At 42.7% G+C, this 21,068-nt stretch overlaps 1 protein-coding gene across 9 annotated transcripts in view; it reads right to left on the reverse strand.

The window, feature by feature from the left end:
• Positions 1-21,068, reverse strand: part of ARNTL2 (aryl hydrocarbon receptor nuclear translocator like 2) — a 195,791-nt gene that overhangs the window by 172,940 nt on the left and 1,783 nt on the right. The gene's annotated exons all lie outside the window — the stretch shown is intronic.

A 21,068-nucleotide genomic window follows, 5' to 3' on the forward strand; every position in this document is an offset into this window, starting at 1 on the left:
AAGGGGTGCTTCCTCATGGGGAGGGTCTAAGCAACCTGACAACCTGTGATGATTTCTGAGGACGCTTCTAAGGGAAGAGCCTCCTGACTGTACGAACTTCACAGATCCTGTCTCAAGTTCAGCCCCCACACCAGGAACACTGTTCACCACAAGTGGACAGCCCACCACCTCCGCCGACCCTGAGATGCAGCAGCCACAAGGTGACACCTGGCACAGCAAGAACACTTTGGATCGATCCCTCCCAGTTCACTGTGTGGCCCTAGGTGAGTGGTTTACCCTCTCTGTGCATTCCTCACCCGCAAAATCAAGGTTATGATATAGATGAGTCACCTCACAGAACTTTGATAAGAAAAAAATGAGATTGATGTTGGAGCCTCTTGGAATCTATGAGTTTTTGCTGGACAGATGGTGGGTAGTACATTAATTACTGATCTGAACTGAGTACCATGGGCCTATGGCCATGTATAAAATCCAAACGGACAATGAGGTACAGCTCTATACCCTCACACAAAGGGTCGGACTGAATGATGGTGTAACTGTTACAGACAGCAGACAGGGAAAGAGAACTGTCATACGATATTGCTTATATGTGGAATTTAATTTTTTAAAAAGATACACAGGAGCTTATTTTATAAAACAGAAATAGACTCACAGACATAGAGAACAAACTTATGGTTACCAAGGGGGAAAGTGGGGGGAGGGATAAATTAAGAGTTTGGGATTAATACACACACACTACCATATATAAACAGATGAGCAACAAGGATCTAAGGGAAACACAGGGAACGCTAATCAATATTTTGTAATAACCTACCTTGACATAATTAAAGCCATTTATGACAAACCCGCAGCAAATGTAATACTCAATGGAGAAAAGCTGAAAGCCTTCCCATTAAAATCTGGAACAAGACAAGGATGCCCACTCTCACCACTGTTATTAAACATAGTACTGGAAGTCCTAGCCACAGCAATCAGACAAACAAAAGAAATAAAAGGCATCCAAATAGCAAGAGAAAAGGTAAAACTGTCACTGTATGCAGATGACATGATACTATACATAGAAAACCCTAAGGACTCAACACAAAAACTACTTGAACTGATCAACAAATTCAGCAAAGTAGCAGGACATAAGATTAACATTCAGAAATCAGTTGCACTTCTGTATACTAACAATGAAATATTAGAAAAGGAATACAAAAATACAATACCTTTTAAAATCACACCCCAAAAAATCAAATACCTGGGAATACACCTGACCAAGGAGATAAAGGACTTATATGCTGAGAACTATAAAACATTAATCAAGGAAATCAAAGAAGATGTAAAGAAATGGAAAGATATTCCATGCTCCTGAGTTGGAAAAATTAATAGTATAAAAATGGCCATACTACCCAAAGCAATCTACAGATTCAATGCAATCCCTATCAAATTAACCAGGACATTTTTCACAGGACTAGAACAAACCATCCAAAAATTTATATGGAACCCCAAAAGACCCAGAATTGTCAAAGCCATTCTGAGGAACAAAAACCAAGCAGGAGGCATAACTCTCCCAGACTTCAAGCAATATTAGCCACAGCAATCAAGACAGTGTGGTACTGGTACCAAAACAGACACACAGCCCAATGGAACAGAATAGAGAATCCAGAAATAAACCCAGACACTATGGTCAATTAATCTTTGACAAAGGAGGCAAGAACATAAAATGGGAAAAAGAAAATCTTTTCAGCAAGTACTGCTGGGAAACCCAGACAGCTGCATGCAAATCAATGAAACTAGAACACACCTTCACACCATGTATGAAAATAAACTCAAAATGGCTGAAAGACTTAAATATAAGACAAGACACCATCAAACTCCTGGAAGAGAACATAGGCAAAACATTCTCTGACATCAACCTTACGAATGTTTTCTCAGGCCAGTCTCCCAAAGCAACAGAAATAAAAGCAAAAATAAACCAATGGGACCTAATCAAACTGACAAGCTATTGCATAGCAAAGGAAACCAAAAAGAAAACAAAAAGATAACTTATAGAATGGGAGAAAATAGTTTCAAATGATGCAACTGACAAGGGCTTAATCTCTAGAATGTACAAGCAACTTATACAACTTAACAGCAAAAAAGGCAACAACCCAATTGAAAAATGGGCAAAAGACCTGAATAGACATTTTTCAGTTGGCCAACAAGCACATGAAAAAATGCTCAACATCCATGATTATTAGAAAAATGCAAATCAAAACTACCACGAGATACATACCAGTCAGAACGGCCATCATTAATAAGTCCACAAATAACAAATGCTGGAGGGGGTGTGGAGAAAAGGGAAACCTCCTGCACTGTTGGAGAACCACTATGGAGAACAGTATGGAGGTACCTTAGAAATCTATACATAGAACTACCATATGACCCAGCAATCCCACTCTTGCGCCTATATCCAGACATATCTTTCCTTAAAAAAGACACATTCACCCACATGTTCATTGCAGCACTATTCACAATAGCCAAGACATGGAAACAACCCAAATGTCCATCAACAGATGATGGATTAGGAAGAAGTAGTATATATACACAATGGAATACTACCTAGCCATAAAAAAGAAAAAAATAATGCCATTTGCAGCAACATGGATGGAACTAGAGACTCTCATACTGGGTGAAGTAAGTCAGAAAGAGAAAGACAAATACCATATGATATCACCTATATCTGGAATCTAATATATGGCACAAACAAACTTTTCCACAGAAAAGAAAATCATGGACTTGGAGAATAGACCTGTGGTTGCCAAGGGGAAGGGGGAGGGAGTGGGATGGATTGGGAGCTTTTAGTTAATAGGTGCAAACTATTGCCTTTGGAATGGACTAGCAACGAGACCCTGCTGTGTAGTACTGGGAACTACGTCTAGTCACTTATGATGGAGCATGATAATGTGAGAAAATAGAATGTGTACATGTATGTGTAACTGGGTCACCATGCTGTACAGTAGAAAAAAAACTGTATTGGGGAAATAACAATTTAAAAGATATATTTTGTAATAACCTAGATATCTGACTCACTCTGCTTTATACCTAAAAGTAACATGCCATTGGAAATCAACTGTATTTCAAAAAAATTATTTTAATTTAAAAAAGTGTTTAAAGATAAATAAATAACTGTGGTCTGAGTTAATGCGCAGCTGTGGAGCTAGATTAAATCAGAAGTGTAGGGTCAAATCATTCAGATTTCCACATGAAAATCCTGATATAACTGGTAAACCAGTAAATTTCTCCCACCCCTTCTGAGGATGGTAATGTGAGACATTAATCAATAATGAAACACATAATTCAAAACTGTGATCACCGCTAGAAAAAAGCAGCATGCTATAAAACTACTCAATATACAGACCATTAGTGGTGAGACCACTGCACAAAAGCTTTGAGTCCTGCATTCCATTGCTCAGAATTCAACTGTGGCTCCCCACTGAGTTGAAGATGACATAAAATATAAAGTCTTGCCACAGCACAGCCTCCCTCTGAGCCTCACCCCATGCTGCTCTCTTATTCAGGACCCAGGCCAGAGCCACAGGGCACACGACAGTCCCCAGTCATGTCACGTTCCTCCATGGCTCTGCTTTTCTAGGCATGCCCATGCCTGGAAGGCCTTGTTCCCAAATCAGGTTAACATAAGCTCATCTGTCAAGACATATGTCAGATGTTCTCTCCTACAAATATCTTCTCTGAAAACTGCCCCCCAAACCTGCCCTGGGGCCCCTTCTATATAATCCAGTAGCACCCTGTGATGGAGACCATCATGGAGCCGCCCCTCTGCACTGAAATTATCTCTTTACTAGACACCAGACACAGCTCCTCGAGGGCAGGGACCATGTCTGTATTCTACTTAACACAATCCATGACACACCACCCATGCTCAGTAATTGAGATGATGGATTATTCACTAATCAGTATTAGGGCAACTCCTTAACCATTCGGAAAATATTAGATCTCTGTTTCCCTATGTTTGCCAAAATAAAATTGTTCTGGATGTTACATGTAGAAAAGTAAAATCATAAAAGTATTTTAAAACGTGGCTATTGGGAGTTCCCATCATGGCTCAGAAAAAATGAAACTGACTAGTATCCGTGAGGATGCAGGTTCAATCCCTGGCCTCACTCAGTGGGTTAAGGATTCCGCATTGCCATGAGCTGTGGTGTAGGTCACAGATGCGGCTCGGATCCGGCATTGCTGTGGCTGTGGCCTAGGCCGGCAACTGCAGCTACGATGCAACTCCTAGCCTGGGAACTTCCATATGCCGTGGGTGCAGCCCTAAAAAAAAGACAAAAAATAAAATAAAAAGTGACTATTTACATAAAGTGAGGGCTTTTGAGGTATGATGCCAAAAGTAAAAACCATAAAGAAAGGACTACATTAAAAAGTTAAAATTTCTATATATCTAAAAACACCATAAAATCAAGACATAAAAAAACTAGGGAAATTTCCCTATGCCCTTTGCAGTATATCCTCCCCTTCACCCCTAAACTCAAGCAAAGAGTGACTTGTTTTTTGCTTTTTAATCATTTATTTGCATTTTCTAGATTTTATACAAATAAAATCATAAGACATACCCTTCTGAGTCTAGCTTCTTTCCCTCACAATGATTTTGAGATTTACTCACTTTGTTGCACAGTTCTATTGTTGAGTTGTATTCCATTGGGTGGACATCACTTTGTTTAGCCATTAAATTCATTTGCTGATGGCCATTTAGCTTGTTCCCAATTTTTGGCTATTGTAAATAAGGCCACTACAAATATTTGTATACCAGTTTTCGTGTAGACAAATGTCTTCATTTATCTTGGGTATATACTTAGACATAGAATGACTAGATTACAAGGTACGTACAGGTTTAATGTTTTGAAAAATGCCCAACTGTGTCCCCAAGTGGTTCTGCAATTTCACATTTCTATAGCACTGACAGTTCCAGCTGCTTCATCCTAACCAACAACTGGCATTATCTACCTTTTTAATTTATCCATCCTAATGAATGGGTTGTGTGATGGATTACATAGCAACACATGTCATTTTAAGACATTTCAATTACTTGAAAAGTTTACTTCTTGGAAGGCTAAAAAGTCTCTCTGTAATTTCTATCCATCATTCATACATCTAATTAGTCTAGTAAGTTTCAATCCAGTTGCAAGTATGTGCCTACTTACTGAGGGAGAGAAACCAGACTCCATATTGTTCCTATGTCTGATTAGTAAGTATTTCAATTAGGTTGCAAGTATCTGCCTACTTACTATCACGTTAGAAGCTAGAGAGGGAGCAAAGATAAGTACCACACGGCATTTGCCCTCAAGGAGTTCGGTTAGGTAAGTACAGAAAAAACCCAACTAGAAGGTGGAATGGAATATGTCTTTGGGGAAGTCTGGTCCCAGCCCTTTCCATAAAGGCTTTAGGAAGAGGGTAGCATCTCAGATAGTTGCATAGAACTTCTCAAACTTCGGTGGACAACCAAAATATCCTACATATTCATCTTAAATTTTTCTCTTTCCTAAACTGAACCATGCGATTCTTTCAAACATTACCCATAGGTTGCCTTGTCACTAGCCTGGCTGCTCCCTTCTCCACATACTTTGGCTAAAAAATCCTTTGATGGGTGGTGTGACTGGAATTCAACACCTGAGAGCTGTCCAGTCCACAGAGGAGAGTAGACTGTTGATTGATAATGTTCTCATTATACTTTCATTATGTAGAAGGCTGCATTAGCTTTTATTTTATATTTTGGGCCTTCACTTTATGCTGTAGATTCATTTATTTACATAATTTTACATAACCATAACTGACATTATAGATGGTATAGCTCCCTCTTTTCCCAGGAAACAGTGCTGTGGAGTTCCTATTGTGGCTCAGCAGGTTAAGAACTCAACATAGTGTCCTGTGAGGATGTGGGTTCAATCCCTGGCCTCACTCGGTGGGTTAAGAATCTGGCATTGCCACAAGCTTGTGGCTGTAGGTTGCAGATGCAGCTCGGATCCAGTGTTGCTGTGACTACGGTGTAGGCCAGCAGCTGCAGCTCCAATTCGACCCCTAGCCTGGGAACTTCCATATGCTGCAGGTGTAGCTGTAAAAAGAAAAAATAAACAGAGTTCTACAGTTGTTTAAGTTCCTTGCCCTTTACCACAGAGCCAGAGAGGGATGGAGGAAAGACTAGCACGTACTGTCTCAACTCCCAATCAGGGCTTTCCTAGCATAAACCCAAACTTGTCTCTGTATGGACTATTGTTTCTTTCTTCTTTCTTTCTTTTTTTTTCTTTTTAGGACCATACCCGCAACATATGGAGGTTCCCAGGCTAAGGGTCAGATCGGAGCTACAGCTGCAGGCCTACACCAGAGCCATAGCAACACCAGATCTGAGGTGCGTCTGTGACCTACACCACAGCTCACGGCAACACAGGATCCTTAACCCACTGAGCAAGGCCAGGGACTGAACCCGAAATCTCATGGTTCCTAGTTGGATTCATTTCTGCTGCACCACGATGGGAACTCCTCTATGGACTATTGTTATGTCACACCTTCACCATTTCATACATCTGCCTTTTGTTTTATCTGGAGGCGCTCATCCTTCTTCTGTTGTTAGGTTTAGTCTTTCTTGGGGATCATCCTATCAACATCTTTTTGGATTCAGATTCTATCTACCAGACTAAGCCTCCTCAAAACATGCCATCTGGAAAAGCGACCAGCATGACATTTACACTTTCAAACCAAATATCTAGCTGGTGTGTTGAGCACAAAAAGTCAACGAGGGAACAGCAGGGAAGTACTCACTGTGACCAAATACAGTGCAGGCAAAGTGAGAGCCCAAGTGAGAGTCACAGAGGTAAGCTAGAGGCTGACACCAGGGAAGAGAGATGAGTGGCTGGGTGGACTCAGCAGATAGGAAAACAGAACCACTTTGGGTTGGGGAAAGCAGTCTGGAAGTAAGACGTGAACAATGCAAGGGTATCAGAGAGGCTCGGGGATTAAGTTGTGTAAACTACACAGACTACACTGAGCCTCCTGGCTTTAAATGAGCCCGAGGGGAACCTGGTTTCCTCTATGACACATTCCTCCTGCCAGCAAGGAGGGGCCAGGGATTTCCCAGGCTTGCTCTGTGCCAAGGCATGTATATTCCAGAGCATGTGTGAGGTAGGATGTGGATCTGCTTATATTGCTCTTATAAGACTGGGAACTGAAAATAGCCTTAAAATAAGTGGGGGAGTTCCCGTCATCGTGCAGCGGAAATGAATCCGACTAGGAACCATGAGATTGCGGGTTCAATCCCTGGTCTCGCTCAGTGGGTTAAGGATCCGGCGTTGCTGTGAGCTGTGGTGTAGGTTGCACACTCGGCTCGGATCTGGCGTTGCTGTGGCTATGGCGGAGGCTGGTGGCTGTAGCTCCGATTCGACCCCTAGTTTGGGAACCTCCATATTGCTGTGGGTGCAGCCCTAAAAAGACAATAGACAATAAAAAATAAAATAAGGGGCACCCTGGATCTCCTGCATGGTGTATACTCTGGCTCTCTATGCCTGATTGTGAGGGCAGTGTTCAGGGCAGAACAGAAGCCAGTTGCATGGGAGTGAATAGGAGAAGCTGGATACAGAGGGATCTGAAATTTACAGCATCTAAACCTTAGAATGAACTCAAAAACCATTTTCCCAGTTTGCAGCACAACAGGTACAGTACAACAGGAAGAAAGGGTCTGGGAGGAAAAGGACTAGCCTAGTACCCCACTGGGCTAGTCACCTGATGGGTAGAACTTATCAGCTGTGGTCCTAGGATGTCATGTATATCATGCCACCAGTACCTATTCATCAAGCTACTATGAAGCCATCATTGTGCTATTGGGGCTGGGAATACCATGATGACCAGAGGCCGCTCCTTCATGGGACTGAAACTCTAATAGTTTCTCATGTGTATCCTGGAGTTCCATCAGGTACTAACCAAAGGCTTGAATGCTGCTGGTGGTGCGGTGAAATGGAGGAGAAGGACACATTATTGGGAAATGGTATCATTTACTCATCTCAGTGAATAAACTCTGGAACATGATGTTAAAGCATTAGGGTTTGAAGCCCACTCACTCGCTTGTGCGGCATTCATTGTCAAAGGTGTTATGCCCACAGACTTGAACAGTTCCTAAGGTTGCACATTTGTTCACGTGTTGTTTCTCAATTGATGGAGTGAGGAAGGGGAAGACTGTCTTGGATAATTCTTATTTTTCTTTTACTTTTCACAACTGCACCTGCGGCATATGAAAGTTCCCAGGCTAGGGGTTGAATTCCACAGGCCTACATCATAGCCACAGCAACACCTAATCCTTAACCCACTGATCGAGGGGCCAGGGATCAAAGTCACATCCTCATAGAAACTATGTCAGGTGCCTAACCCACAGAGCTACAACGAGAACGCCTCTTGTCTAATTTTGTATTCACTATTTGATTCACTATACTTTTATTCCTAGCAAAAAACATTTCAATGTAGGAATCAACATGTGAACATTACATTTAGGTGGTAAAATTCAGGTTACACATATAAGATCAATATCAAACAATATCATACTTTTGGCTTAATGGAAAACATGAGTTGTGACAGTCATGCTTAACGCCATGGTTAAGTTATAAAAAGAGAAGTGGACAGGGGTGTTACAGAGGTATGCAAAGATTTAACAGTTCAAATAATCCCTATCCCTTCCGAGAAAATAGGGGTGGTAAATATGCGGCACATATTTCTGTAATATGGTGGTTTCATTCTGCTCAAGCTTTTAAAGTAACTGCAGACAAAAATAAATAAATAAATAAAAGGGAGTTCCTGTTGTGGCGCAGTGGAAACAAATCAGACTAGGAACCATGAGGTTGCCGGTTCGATTCCTGGCCTCGCTCAGGGTTAAGGGTTGGGTTAAGGATACGGCATTGCTGTGAGCTGTGGTGTAGGTCACAGATTCGGCTCGAATCTGGCATTGCTGTGGCTGTGGTGTAGGCCGGTAGCAACAGTTCTGATTCCACCCCTAGCCTGGGAACCTCCATGTGCCACGGGTGTGGCCCTAAAAAAGACAAAAAGTCAAATAAAAAATAAAGTAACTGCAGATCTTTCAGGGCACTGAAAACTAGATTCAAACCAAGTCTTTGCTCAACAAGTTAATGATACCATGAATCCTTTACATTTAAAAATGCAGTTTAGGGAATTCCCATTGTGGCGCAGCAGAAACGAATCCAACTGGGAACCATGAGGTTGGGGGTTCGATACCTGGCCTTGCTCAGTGGGTTAAGGATCGGGGGTTGCTGAGAACTGTGGTGTAGGTTGCAGACATGGCTCAGATTCTGCATGGCTGTGGCTGTGGTGTAGGCCGGCAGCAACATCTCCGATTCGACCCCTAGCCTGGGAACCTCCATATGCCACGGGTGCAGCCCTAAAAGGACAAAAGATAAAAAATAAATAAAATAGTTTAAATTTGTAAAGTTTAAGGTAAAGCATACTTGTCTTCATAATTATTTTTAAATATAATTGAGAGTATACTACTATATATAATCAGGTATACTGCTATGTGCCATTAATTCCAGTTACCATATTTTATATCTGCTGGTCATCAACAGCACAAAATTTATGTTCCAAACGAAATGTATCAGTCCAGCAAAATGATTATATATTTATACTTAATTTTCTTTTAAAGACAGATTACCTAAATTCAAGGAAGAATTGGCTTTTTTTGATATCTTATTTTCAAATTACTGACACAAACTTACCAGAGAATTATTTATTTTGTCCACCATCAAATCATCTGCAAGTTTCCAAGACAGATGCATTTCTTGTTCAATTTTCAAAAATAAATAAAGGCTTTCTAACTGAAAGCACTTACATTCCCAGCTCTCTAAATTAAACATTAAAAAACAAAGTACAGGAGTTCACGTCCTGCGTCCTGGTGCAGTGGAAATGAATCTGAATAGGAGCCATGAGGTTTTGGGTTCGATTCCTGGCCTCACTCAGCGGGTTAAAGATCCTCATTGCCTTGAGCTGTGGTGTAGCTCGCAGAGGCAGCTCGGATCCTGCGTTGCCCATTGCTCTGGTGTAGGCCAGCAGCTGTAGCTCCAATTAGACCCCTAGCCTGGGAACCTCCATATGCCACGGGTGGGGCCCCTAAAAGCCAAAAAAAAAAAGTACAAACAATGATCTCTTGGCTTCTGAATAGCCCACTTAGTTACATAAAGTATTTTCTGTCTCAACACTTTCTGAAACTCAAAAGATATTTACTTCCCAAGGACATGACAGTCTTCACTTCAAAGCATTCAATCCATTTCTATGGCAACACTGCAGGATTCCTTGGCAACCGTAAGTCACATTAGTTGACTGTGGAATTTCTTCTTTACATCTTGAGCTTGGTCTGTTCTATACACCAAAGTCATCTGTTACTTTAATACACAAACTCCCATCAGAATGCCTGTATTTGAGAATCACAGGTGCCTTCACAGTGTCAGCAAGGTAGTTTCTCCACTTGACCTCCTCCGAATTCTAGTACTGCGGCATCGTGTGTCCACGGGGGCACAGGAGACACGCACCGCTGGGGACCCGAGGCTCGCGGTGCTCCACGGCCCACCTACCTCCCTACCGCCCGCAGCCACCTACCTAGGCCTGATTCAACTATACTTAAGTACTGCCTTTTAAGTATCTGTTTAAGTCTGGAAATAAACAAACTAGAGTACCCATTGTGGCTTAACAGTAATGAACCCGACTAATACCCATGAGGATGTGGGTTTGATCTCTGGCCTAGCTCAGTGGGTTAAGGATCTGGTGGTGCTGTGAGCTATGGTGTAGGTCACAGATGTGGCTAGGATGCCACGTGGTTGTGGCTGTGGCTAAGGCCAGTAGCTGCAGCTCTGATCTGACACCTAGCCTGGGAACTTCCATGTGTCGTGTGTGTGGCCCTAAAAAGACACATACAAAAAGAAAAAAAGAAACAAACTAGTTTTGCTCTTAAAGAAAAAATTACTATAAAATATTTGGAGAAAATCCTAAACATATTTTAGGACTTAAACATCCTTAAACATAAATAAATCCTAGACAATCTGAGTGGGCCTGATTTAATCAGTTGAAAGACCTTGAAAACAGAGCTAAGGCTTCCCTTAATTTGCAATAAAAGGTTAAGAGGAGGGAAAAGGAACCATGTTCAATTCATTCACCTTTCAGAGGAGGAAACTACGGCTCAGAGTGCGAAATAAGATGCCCAGTTGTGTTATACTCCAGTTTCAATATAGGAAACAGAAACAGAACTTAAATACAGTGGCCTCCTGATCAGTCTAGTTCACTGCAAGGCTTGGCTGCCTGATACTCCTGCCTAAATTCTCTTCTCATCCATCTTCGTTTTCTCCCCAAGGCTATGTTGGAGGCTTACAGTAGCTCACTAGTATCCATCTTTGAAAAAATGTCTTACTGAAATCCAAACCCACTAGATTCCTTGGTCTATCAGTGCCATGCTGTAACTCCCTCCCCAAAAGTGCCCCCACCCCCATTGCTAAAAGTTCAAAGGAGGAAGGAATGCCTTCTGCTGTGGCATCAAATGTTCTTTTTGTTTGTTTGCTTGCTTGCTTTTCAGGGCCACACCTGCAGCATATGGCAGTTCCCAGGCTAGGGGTCGAATCAGAGCTGCAGCTGCTGGCCTACACCACGGCCACAGCAACTCAGGATCTGAGCCATGTCTGTGACCTATACCACAGCTCCCGGCAATGCCGGATCCTCAACTCACTGAGCAAGGCCAGGGATGGAACATGCCTCCTTATGCATGCTAGTCAGATTCATTTCTGTTGCACCACAACAGGAATTCCAAATGTTCTGTTTTGCATTGAGTTTCTGCAGTGATTGGGAGTGGGACATGCATGCGAACTGTTGCTCCAGACTGATCAGGAGAGTGACAATAAGGGGAATTAAGTCACTACTGTAGATGAGGCCACAGTTGCTGCTGCTGTTACCACTCTGACTTCCACCATCACCATAGATTAAATACTCTTGCTCTGAACCTTACACGCTAGGCATCATAACCCTTACTTATTTTATTTATTTACTTACTTACTTACCTTTTTGTCTTTTTAGGGCCACACCCGCGGCATATGGAGGTTCCCAGGCTAGTGGTCTAATCGGAGCTGTTGCTGCTGGCCTACACCACAGCCACAGCAATGCCAGATCTGAGCCGCATCTTCAACCTACACCACAGCTCTCATCAACGCCAGATCCTTAACCCACTGAGCGCAGCCAGGGATCAAACTCCCAACATCACGGCTCCTAGTCGGATTCGTTTGTGCTGCGCCAAGACAGAAACTCCCTATTTTATTTTATTTTTTTAGCCACTTCCATGGCATGTGAAAGTTCCCAGGCCAGGGACTGAACCCAAACCACCACAGTGACAACTCCAGATCTTTAACCATTAGGCCACTTGGGAACTTGCTTTACATACCTTGCTTTACACAATCCTCGAAACAACCCTATGGTGATGGTTCAGCATATGAGGAAACAGGATTAGAAAAATGAATAACTTGCTGTGATGGTCTTTTGCTGTGTCAACCTGGTTGGCTACAGTCCTAAGTGACTTAGTCAAACACTAAGAGTTGCTTTTGAAGGTATTTTGTAGATGAAATTAAACTCCATAATCAGTTGACCTTAATAGGGGAGATTATCCTAGATTAGGATTAGAGTTAGGCCTAGGGTTATTCTAGATAATCTGGGTGGCCTGTTCTCCACCCCCCCAACCTGCCCCCCCGCTTTTTAGGGCCACATCTATGGCTTATGGAAGTTCCCAGGACAGGGGTCAAATCAGAGCTGTAGCTCATGGGAATGCTGGATCCCCAACCCACTGAGTGAGGCCAGGGATCGAATCCACATCCTCGTGGATACTAGCTGGATTCATTTCTGCTGAGCCACAATGGGAACTTCCTGGGTGGGCCTGATTTAATCAGTTGAAAGGCCTTAAAAACAGAGCTGAAGCTTCCCTGAAGAAAGTGCTTATGGACAGCTGCCTCAGCCTGTGCCTGAACACTCCAGCCTGCCTTTCCTGATGGCCTGTGCTACAGGTTCCAGTCTTGCCCCCACACTGCATTAGCCAAATCCTTGTCATATATCTCATAATATACCTATCTCTACTGGTTCTGCTCTTCCAGTTGAACCCTGACTGACACACATACCAAAGACCACAATAATTAGGTGAAAGAGCTCAGATTCTCTCTAAGCCAAAAGTAGGCCAGTATTTCACACTCCCTCCCAACAGAAATTCAATTTCAGACAATAGCATATCAGGGAAATGGCACCTCATCCAGAGGTCTCGCAGGTATGAAAGAAAAGGATAAAAACTTTGGATGCCAGTATGCCTGGATTCAAATCTGGGCTCTCCTACTTACTATGCAATCATTACCTTGGGCAATGTAATTAAAAATCTCTGTGTCTCAATTGCTTCATCAGAAACATTGGAACAATAACAGTACCAAATTTATAGATTTGCTGAAGATTTGGTGGATCATATCACATAAAGCACGCAGATAACTGGCACAGAGTAGATACTCACTAAAGGTTAAGAATGATTAACTATTTAGCAGAACCAAAGAGTGAGCACAATCCATGCTAAGCTTTTGAAATGGGGCAAAGCAGTAGAAACACCCATGATGACTACAAGGAAATCAGAGTCATGGGAAACACGCAGTTGTGATGCAGAATATAAACCAGAGTGAGGTAAGTGCCTAAGAATGCTTCCTGGATGATGACTATTCCAGAAAAGACCAACCTTTCACAGGCATTCTAACCTAATCCAGGGATGGGCAAAAGCAAGAAAAAGCAGGTCATAAGCATTTGTTCCACATTGAAACAAAAAAGTCCCCTAACTTGGTCCAGGCCTGATTGATCCTCAGGCATTAGAAGAATGCAGGGTTCAGCATTTTCAACATCAGCCCATACAACAATGTATTTAGACTTTAATGGGCTACACCCACATCATCGTTACACAGGAAAAGACAATTTGTGCAGGTTATGAGTTCATAGAAAACACAATGTAGACTATTACCATGATTAACATTAGTCAGGACACGATGGGCTAGACCAAATTCAAGACGGAACCTATAAAATGGTTCCCGACATCTAAAATAAGATACCTTCAGTTAACTCTGAGGGGAAAAAAAAAAAAATCAGTTTTCATAAAGATATCTGTGTATCTTTTTACCCAAAGGTGATTATTCTAGAAAGAAGACCCCTTTTATGGAGGTGGTTGGGGGAGTTCCAATTATGGCTCAGGGGTAATGACCCTGACTGGTATCCATGAGGATGTGGGTTCAGTCCCTGACCTCACTCAGTGGGTGGCCTGGGAATTTCTACATGCTGCAGGTGCTGGAAACAAAACAAAACCTCCTGATAAATAATATGTCCTAGGTATCTTCTAAAATTTGAGATGTAAATTTGAACATCCTTCTAAAGTCAGGCTTCTTGGCTTACAACCACATGTCTCAGGGGTGGCAATGGTTATTGTTTAAAGGCCGAAAGTGCTCATTGAACTCAAGTTGAAGACTAAAGAAAGAAGAATTGTCCTGAAGAAGCCACTAACCCCAGGATGCATGGAAAAGCATCTTTTCTAGGTCAGTGTTGTTGCCTGGATGACTCATTACAGAAGAGATGACCTCCCTAGAAGGCAATACTGATTGTCTCCATGATAGTGTAGGCACAGCCTACCTTTGGGTACCATGCAGGCAGAGAGGAAATCCAATTCACCACCCAGGGGGCTGGGAAGAGAAATAAATGTAAAGCTAGAGGATCTTATTCAATATTTCAGTCAAAACTATTCTCTAGATTTTGACAAAACAATGACTAATCTCCACAGTCTTCTCTTTGTTTAAACATATATTGACCTCTGCTCTGTAGAGTGTTCAATTTCAGTTCTGCCCATGGTACACTGATCTCTGTTTTATAATACACATGGCTTTGGTGCTATCTAGGCTCAACGACAATCTCTTCTCCTGACAGTCTTCTAAGAAAAAAAGACATTGAAGAGGTATTTTGATGTATGTAAGAGCTTCTGCGTCTAAGTAACTTCTAAGCCAGAGCCCCTCTGCACAGCAGCTGAATCAAAATAAGAACATCTTCTGATGTTATCACAATAGGTGTTTCCAGGCGGGCTTTTTATGTTGGGAACATGCTCAGATGTGCAAGGCAATAGATTCCTTTTGGCTTATAAATTGTCACTGTTTGTTTCATAAGTCAAGGCTGAGAGTATTGTTCAGCCCAATCCCCTAGAGCTGCGTCTTAGAGCAGGCCTGGGGCACATCAGTGCAGGGACAGCAGAACAACATAGGGCATTATGTTGGACAGACAATGCAAGTCCAAAAACCTGCCCCCCAACAGGCTGCAACGGGAAGAAATGAAACAGCACTTGGGATGCTTTTCAGAAGAAAGAATGTGGGATAGACTTAAAAATATTAAACAGCTACTTTTTTTTCAGGGCAAAGAGGATGAGAGAAAGTGGCCCAGATGGACTTGAAGGCTAAGACAATATATATCCAATCACGGGGTAGGAACCAGGACTTCTACCTTTTTAAATTTTTTTCCCTGATCAGAAGTATGCCACAGGTGGCCTTTCAGGGTGATACAAAAGCTCTCCTGCTGACCAGGGACCAAAAAGAAGATGCCTGGGTCTTCCCTTCTGGAGAGAAGGCAAAACACCAGCCTGTACCTCAGGCTTTCTGAGTTAGCTGTCCTGCTGTGTCACAGGTGCGGAAGGGGAAGCCCCCCAGGACACTGATAATGCAACGACAGGCCACTTCTTTCACTTCCTCCTTTCCCACTCTTCCTGGCACCAGAGCCCAAGGATCCTAGCATCAATTCTTCCAAGCACGTCACTGATGATTTTCCATATTCACACGCAGTCTCTGTTCTGGAGGACCCTCTTCTTTGCTGCCTTCCCAGAGTTATCTGCCCCTCAGCACTAAACTTGACCCCTTCTCTGAAGCCTTTGGTGTCCCTCCCCTATGACCTAGATATAATTTCACCCAATTCTGGGTGGGAGGCTCACTCCTGGCAGTTCAACTACAGATTTTGCTAGGTTCTATCTTGTATGACACATACTTCAGCCACCTTTCACCTCATCTAAGACATTTTATAAGCTCTTTAACCCTTCTGCTTGCTTTATCCATTTCTTCATCATTGTTCACCTAGAACAGTAGTGTGTATTTAGTGGATACTTTATGGATGAACCAGCCCCTCAAACCAAGATTCACTTAAAATCAGTAAGACCCAATGAGGTACCTAACAGGTGCAAGGAGTTGAAGTTTGTAAAGATGAGCAACAACCGACCCAGCTCTCCTAGGAAAGTGCAACCCAAGGATGGCATTAAGATACATACCTAAATAACCCATAGCAAGCAGGTGCAAGCATTCTCTAAGCATACCAGCTACAGCGTGAAAACAGGGGAACCATTTCCATGGGGTCGGGGTGAGATCTGGGAGGGGTTTGTGAGGAGAAGAGGAAAAATCACTTGTCAAAGGTCAGATGTCACTAAATAGTTTGGAATCACCTCATTTAATTCACACATAACTCTCCAAGGTAGTTACCTTTTTACCCCCATTTTATAGATGGGAAACTGGGCTCAGAGAAGTCAAATCATTTGGCCAAGGTCACAGAGCTAGTCTTAAACTGGCACTCACACTCCCAAGGGCCTGGCTCCGATGCTAGTGCTGATTTTCCTCCACCCCCTCCTCTCCCACACAGGCAGAAGAAACACTGTGACACCTCAGCTTCGCCTTCCAGATGCCACAAGACTCCTATAGGCCCGTCCTGAGGGGGGTAAGGGCAGTTCAGGAGTAGCCAACCACCTGAGCAAAGGTCTGGGCGTGGGAAAGTTTAAATCCTATGGGGAAATGCAGACCCCCCGGCATAACTGAGTCTAGGATATATACGGAAGACACAGTGCAGATGTTTTGAAGAGAAAACCAGTGGATGATGCTTGGAACATACAGTAAACCATATTCCTTACCTACGTAAAAAATTTAATAAGATTACTTTTAACAGTAATTTCCAATTTCCATTTTTCGAAGGTATTGGAAATTACTGTGTAATAGCAATCGTCTTTTTTTTTTTTCCAGGGCTGCACCTTCAGCATATGGAAGTTCCCAGGCTAGGGGTCCAATCAGAGCTGCTGCTGCCAGCCTACACCACAGTCACAGCAATGCAGGAGCCTTAACTCACTGAGCGAGGCCAGGGATTGAACCCACATCCTCATGGATACCAGTTGGGTTTGTAACACACTGAGCTACAATAGAAACTCCCAATCATCTTGACTCTCGGTTGGACATCTCCTAAAATGCAAACCATACTGAGTGGAAGGATGGTTTCTTCTATATTTCCTTTACCTTCATTCTTTATTCTTCTCTCTCTGTAAAGATACTGTCTAGGGATTTAAGCCATTAAAGACCAGAGAAACGAAATACTCATTATTTACTTAGATAAAAGAAAAGTTTCCTATCATGCCAAGCAACATTTAAGTATGTTCAAATAAGAGTTTTAATAGTATGTAACTGGACTGATTTAAGTATTTTAATTAGTTTCAAAATATTTTAAGTTGAAAAATTGGGGCCTAGGTAAATGACAAAACCTAAAATGACAATAAATTGTACATGTCAGAGACCAGTAAATGTGACTTCACCCGAGTAAGAGAAGGAAAAGGGTCAGAACATGCATAGCTAAGTGCTTCATAAATGAGCAGTTAAATACCCAGAAACACTGCAGCTTCTGCAAAGAACATCTTTCAGCTGTGGTCCCAGCTCCACTAAGAGCTTAAATTGTAGGTTCTTCTAAGTTCTCACAGCCACCTGCCACCAGGAGGGAGAGAGGCACTAGGCAAAGCCCGGGGTACAGAAGGGCTGGGATGTGGGGGGAGCCACTCCAGAGAGCAGACTTGCAAAAACCAGAGCAGGAAATCACTGTTCTCACAGGGCAGGCAGATGGCTCAGGTGCACCTATCCCCTGCAGGGCACCTGGCTCCCTGTACCCCTGGTGACGCTGATGCTGACTAATGACCCAGATCCCGGGCACCTGCGTAATTCAGCTGTTGAGGTGGAAAACTGGATGTCTTCAATTCAATGGAACAACTGAAATTAGGGCTACTGAATGAATGATATGACCTTGTTTATGATGTCCTGAACATTATGTGAAGGGAGAGGTTTCAAAAGGATGCTTTAATCAATGTTCACTGCACCAAAAGTGATCATGCTTTTTAGAACCGGGAAGTCTTTCCGCGAGGACAAAATACACTGAAATCACTGTATTTACTAATATTTTGGCCTTCGTGTTAATCATCAAATTTCTCCATCCCACCCCCCACTGGAGTCAAACTTTGATGTGTGGCAATCCCTACCTTCCCTTCCTTCTCTCCTCACCTCCATCCCTTACTGCCCTCCCCACTCCTTCCCAGTGTTGCTTTTCTTTTCGTCACCTTCCCCTCCCCCACCTCCCTTGCCCTCATCTCTTCCTCTCTCCATCCTCCCCCTCCCTGGCTCCTTCTCTCGCTCTCACCTCCTCCCTTACTCTCTTTTCCTCTCTCTTTCTTCCTCCTGAAACATGTAAAAGGTAATTTTAGTCCATCCTGGTTTATACTTTTTTTTTTGTCAGAGCTGCACATGAGACATATGGAAGTTCCCAGGCTAGGGGTCGAATTGGAGCTGCAGCTGCTGGCCTACATCACAGCCACAACAGCTAGGGATCACAGCTCACAGCAATGCCAGATCTTTAACCCACTAAGCGAGGCCAGGGATCGAACCCACATCCTCATGGATACTAGTTGGGTTCATTACCACTGAGCCACCATGGGAACTCCCACCCTGGTTTATACTGAGTAACGCATGTCAGGCTGAAACTCTGCCTAAGGATCTAGGGCAGGAAGAGCAGTTTATGCAAAATTAGGATACAACTTTTGATGTCTGAGTCACAAAAAAAAAAAAAAATGAATTTAGGCCACTATAATTGCAGAAAGAGGTCTGGTAACATCATAGGTAAAAGCATGAGATGGTTTAAAAAAAAAAAAAAAAATAGGAGGGTGTTGAGAAAGTTGCCCTTCGGATGCCTAGACCCAAAGCCAAGCCTGGCTGTTAGTCTGGGGAATGTGCTGCTCCCCCAAGATCACCCTCTAACTAAAGGATCCTGGAATCATTTACTGGGAGGACGCCCAGTCACTTGGCAGCTTGCTTGATCATGGTGTTTACCATAAGCCTGTTGCAAAAAAGTAAATGAGCAGGCAATTATGTTTGGGGGGGGGAATCTTCAAGTCTAGCCCCCAAGATTTTTTTCAGCAGTGTAACCAAACCATGGGGGGCAGTTTTCTCTGCACCACCAGTTTTAGATTTTTATTCTCCCATGAGGGCCCTAATGTCAAAGTGCTTAGGAAAAAAGGAATCTGCAGGGATTTTGTGCAAAGGAAAACAACAAGGCCATGGATTCTGTTTTGTTTTGCTCCCCCCTCCCTGCCCCCTGAAACGAGGATCTGTAATAGTATTTTTTTTTTCTCTACCTCTTAAGATAAAGAGGGTGTCTGGAAGTGAGCATACTGCGGATTAAACCATGCAGTGAGATGAAAAGAAAGAAAAGCAGCATGGGCAGTGTCCACAGATTTTTTTCAGTTTTGCCACTTTCTGGCTACAGCCTCAGTTTTCTCATCTCATCTTTGACAGGGAGATAATCCCACTTACATGACAGGGCTGTTAGGAGATGAAAGATGGTATCCCTTTCAAAATGCCTGGTCCATGATAGGACCTCAATAAATGCTGGTCCTCCCAGCTCCCATGCTAACTTTGCTCCTCTTACCTAAGAAAGATTAATTTGGATCATTCCTAACCTAATATCTGATATTCTGCTAAACAACAATAAATTCTTTGTCCAAAAACTTGTTGTAACACTTACCTGGTGAAAGCCCTGTTTTGAATTAGTGGGTGTATTTTCACATCTCTTTTTTCAGAAAAGCCCAAATTCTTTCAATGTGGCCAGTTTTAACATGCATGCAACAAAACTTTCTTAATAGGCTAGAAAGATTTATTGCTTTTGGAGTTCCTGCTGTGGCGCAACAGGATTGGCGACGTCTTAGGAGCACTGGGATGCAGGTTCCATCCCCCATCTGGCACATTGGGTTAAGGATCCAGTGTTGCCACAGCTGTGGCTTAGGTCAAGACTGTGGCTTGAATCTGATCCCTGGCCTAGGACTTCATATGCCTCGGAGTGGCCAAAAAAGAAAAAAAAAATTTTTTTTTGGAGTTCCCATCACGACTCAGCAGTAACATCCCAACTAGCATCCATGAGACTTGGGTTTGATCCCTGGCCTTGCTCAGTGGGTTAAGGATCTGGTGTTGCCATGACCTGTTGTGTAGGTCACAGACGTGGCTCAGATCTGGCATTGCTGTGGCTGTGGTGTAGGCTAGCAGCTACAGTTCTGATTTGACCCCTAGCCTGGGAAATTCCATATACTTTGGTGTGGCCCTAAAAAAGAAAAAGATTTATTACTGACACCAAGAAAATGGAAGCTGTAAATTAAAATATTAGGCTAATGTTTATGGAGTACTTATTACTTCCCAAGTAGTGGGTGAAGCATGTTATATATATTTAAAGGCATTTATATCTCATTTAACCCAAACAATCCTGTAAGATACTGTAATGATCCCCATTTTACTGATGAAGAAACTAAAGCTAAATAACCCTAGTGACCTAGTAAAAGGCAGAGTTCAGTCACAGCCAGAAATGAAAGGATGTCTCAGCCTAACACGATGCGTACTGCCTTCTCTTTTAAAACCAGTGCTTACTCACATCTTTATATCATGCAGAAAGGCTTCAAATATTCAAATGATAGAATTTTAGAACTCTCCCCATGATCCAAATCCCCAAACTGTATTAGATTTTCAAAAGCATCTCCTCTTATTGCTGTATTTCAGAGAAGAACCTAAACTCATTCCAAAAGGAAAGTGGAGTAGTAAAATACTTCTCCGAACTTCTCTCTGCAGTCTTCCTTTAATTTTTCCATGTTTTTTTTTTTTTCTGGCCTCCCATTTGTCTTAAGGAACAAATAT

The sequence above is a fragment of the Sus scrofa genome, chromosome 5 (genome assembly GCF_054392235.1).
Source record: "Sus scrofa isolate SSC_HxYL_T2T_F1_AM1 chromosome 5, Sscrofa_HxYL_maternal_Yorkshire_Landrace_v2.0, whole genome shotgun sequence".
NCBI lineage: Eukaryota > Metazoa > Chordata > Mammalia > Artiodactyla > Suidae > Sus > Sus scrofa.